The sequence below is a fragment of the Neophocaena asiaeorientalis genome, unplaced genomic scaffold (assembly GCF_003031525.2).
Source record: "Neophocaena asiaeorientalis asiaeorientalis breed wild unplaced genomic scaffold, Neophocaena_asiaeorientalis_V1.1 scaffold106, whole genome shotgun sequence".
NCBI classification, from domain to species: domain Eukaryota; kingdom Metazoa; phylum Chordata; class Mammalia; order Artiodactyla; family Phocoenidae; genus Neophocaena; species Neophocaena asiaeorientalis.
Window position 1 is genome coordinate 4,707 of NW_020172597.1, and position 4,006 is coordinate 8,712.

Here is a 4,006-nt window from a genome sequence, read left to right on the forward strand (position 1 = left end):
CTGTATGCTAATACATATATATGGAATGGAAAAAAAAAATGACATGGGGAGGGGGAGGGACAAGCTGGGACGAAGTGAGAGAGTGGCATGGACATATATACACTACCAGATGTAAAATAGATAGCTAGTGGGAAGCAGCTGCATAGCACAGGGAGATTAGCTCGGTGCTCCATGACCACCTAGAGGGGTGGCATGGGTGGGAGGGAGGGAGACGCAAGAGGCAGGAGATATGGGGATATATGTATATGTATAGCTGATTCACTTTCTTCCAAAGCAGAAAGTAACACACCATTGTCAAGCAGTTATACTCCAATAAACATGTTAAAATAAATAAAAATAAAGGGAAATTTAGGGCTTGCCTTGTGGCACAGTGGTTAAGAATCTGCCTGTCAATTCAGAGGCCACGGGTTTGAGCCCTGGTCCAGGAAGATCCCACATGCCGTGGAGCAACTAGGCCTGTGCGCTACAACTACTGAGCGTGCATTCTAGAGCCCACGAGCCTCATCTGCTGAAGACCACACTCCTGGAGCCCGTGCTCTGCAACAAGAGAAACCACCTCAATGAGAAACATGCACACTACAATGAAGGGTAGCCCCCATTCTCCACAACCAGAGAAAAGCCCTCGCATAGCAATGAAGACCAAATGCAGCCAAAAATAAATAAATTAAATAAATACATTTATTTTAAAAAAAAAAGAAATTTGGCCTTCCTATTTTTTGTGTTTTCAATATTTTTTCTGGGTTTTGTGTGTGTGTGGATGAATTGAGGGACAGTTTTCCCCCATAGGACTAGCCAATTTTTCGTTTCCAAGTTAGTGAATAATAATCCATTCTTCCCTTACTAACTTGAAATGTAATATTCCTATTTTTTATTCTATTATAATGATTAAAATTTTTTTTTAAGTTTCCAGTTGATCATTATTATCTTTGTAGATGCCTTTTCTCAGGCCGAGGACCTTCTCTATATTTGCTGAACGATTTTTTTCAATGAATGAATATTTTGTCAAATGGTTCCTCTTCATCTGCTGAAATGATCATGTTTTTCTTTATTGTGTTAATGTGGTGAATTGATTTTTGAATCTTAAACCCACCTTGCATTCATGGGATAAATCCTACTTTGTCATGATCTATTATTTGTTTCATATCTTTCAAATCTCAATTTGCTAATATTTTAAGTATGCTTATTTTTATGTACCTATGTTTATGAAGGATATTGATATATAGTTTTCTTTCGTTGTCACGTCTTTCTCTGGCTTTGATTTCAGGGTGATAGTGGCTTCATACAATTAGTTAGGAAGTGTTCCTTTCCCTTATATTTGCTGAAAGAGTTCATTCAAGATGGGTATTATTCTTCCTTAAATATTTTACTTCGTTTACGTCATCTGAGCTTGATGTTGTTCATATTTTCTGTTTCTTCTGTGTAATTTGCACCTTTCAAGACATTTTCTCATAAGACAGCACAGTCTGGTAGAACTTTCTGTGTCAATTGAAATGTTCTATATGTACACTCTTAAAGTACAGTAGCCACTGACTACCTGTGGCAGTTGAGTACTTGAAATGTGATGAGTGCAGAGCTGCAGTTCTAATTTTATTTAAATTGTCACAGGTGGCTGTTGGCTTACTGCACTGGCTATTGTAGCTCTAAGTTGTAAATTCATTTCTATAAAATTGTTAATAAATTTTAAATATACTGTCATAAAGTTCATAGTTTTAAAATTTGTTTCTATAAAGTTGTTTGTAGGGAATTCCCTGGGCTCCAGTGGTTAGGACTCTGTACTTCCAGTGCAGGGGGCCCAGGTTCGATCCCTGATTGGTGAACTAAGATCCTGGAAGCTTCACAGTGTGGCAAATATATATATATATGTATGTATGTATGTATATATATATAGAGAGAGACACACACACGTATATATGGAGATACAAAGTTGTTTATAATTTTTTCTTAATTTATTTTTACTCTCTGATGAAATCTTTAGTGCTCTTTTATTCCTGAGATTGGTAATTTATGTCATCTTCTCTTTGTCTCCTTTCCTCCCCCCTCAACTCTCTTTGTATTTTTTCATTAAAATATTTTAAGGGTAAAATACACAGAAACTAAAAGTTACCATTTTATCATTTTTAAGTGTCTAGTTCAATAGTGTTAATTACACTCATATTGTTGTGCAGCCAATCTCCATAACTTTCCATCTTGCACAACTGAAATTCCTTTTTTTTTAATATTTATTTTTTTGTTTCGCTGTGCCCGGTCTTAGTTACGGCATGCGGGATCTTCGTTTCATTGTGTGGGATCCAGTTCCCTCACCAGGGATTGAACCCATGCCCCCTGTATTGGGAGCATGTATTCTTAGCCACTGGATCACCAGGCAAGTCCCCAACGCTGAACTAGACAGCTCCCTGTTTCTCCTTGCAGCTGTGTCAACCACCTTTTTACTGTCTGTCTGTATGAATTTGACTACTCTGGGTACCTCATATAAGTGGAGTCATAGTGTTTGTCTTTATGGGAGTGGCTTATTTCATTTTGCATAATGTCCTTGAGGTATATCTATGTTGAAGCATGTGTCAGAATTTCTTTCCTTTTTTTTTTTTTTTTTTTTTTTTTTTTTTTAGTGTCCCCTGCATCGGCAGGTGGACTCTCAACCACTGCACCACCAGGGAAGCCCTTCTTTCCTTTTTTAAGGCTGAGTAATATTCCATTGTATGGATATATCGGTTTATTCATCAGTGGACAGACACTTGGATTACTTCCATCTTTAAGCAATTGTGAATAATGCTGCAATGAACATGGTGTACCAATATAAATATCTCTTACAGACCCTGCTTTTAATTCTTTTCAGATCATATGGTAATTCTGTTTTCAACTTTTTTAGGAACTGCCATACTGTTTTCCATAACAGCTGTACCATTTTGCCTCCACACTACTAGTGCACAAGGGTTCCAATTTGTCCACATCCTCACCAGTGTGGTTATTTTTGTCCTTTTGATGGTAATCAGCCTACTGTGTGTGAGGTGTTATCTCATTGTAATTTTCTGTAAGAGAAAGTATAAAGATTTAATGGAAAACATGAACTTGATGAGAATAAAATTAGAAACCGTATTTTTTAAAAAGAAACTTCTAAACTGAAAAATAACATTTTTGTTCTTTTCAAAGATCTTGCTCTTGGTTTCCTTAGTTTTTCTTCACTGTTTATTTTCTATTACATAGATTTTTCTTTTATCTTTACTTTTCCTTCTACTTTGTGCTTAATTTGATCTTTTTCTTGCTTCTGAAGCCAGAGGCTTAGGTCATAGATTTTAGAATTTTTCTTGATAGAAGTGTATAAATCCGTAAGTTTCCCTCTGAGGACTTCTTTTACTGCACTTCTCAAATTTTGATAAGTTGTATTTTCATTGCCATTCAGTTCATATTTTCTAATTTTCCTTGTGATTTATTCTTTGACTTATGGCTTTTTTTCAAAGTATTTCTAAATATTTGGGGGTTTTCCACATGTGCTCTTGTTACTGAGTACATTTTGATCAAAGTAGATATTCTGTATGAGTTCCATTATTTGATAATTTTACCATGCAATATTTCCATCATTTATCATGTGATCAGTGTTGGTGATTGTTCCATGTGTATTGGAAAAGAATATGTGTTCTGACATTTTGGGGTTAACATTTTATAAATGTCATTTAGGTTTAATTGATTGACAGCATCTTTTCAGGTCTTCTCTATTTTTCTTGATTTTCTGACTGTTCTTATAACTTTTCAAGTCCTTTGTGGTAATTAATTCCATCATCTGTATTATTTCCGGCCCCAATTCTGTTGGCTGAATTGTCTTCTGGTTATGGCTGTCATGTCTTACTTTTTCAAGTGTGTGATAATGTTTGATTGGATGCTGGGTTAAGCTGTTACATTGTTGAGTGTCAGATTATATTTTATATTCTATATTCTGACCATCCACCTCACTACAAATAACTCAATTTCTTTTCTTCTTATGGCTGAGTATTATTCCATTGTATATATGTGC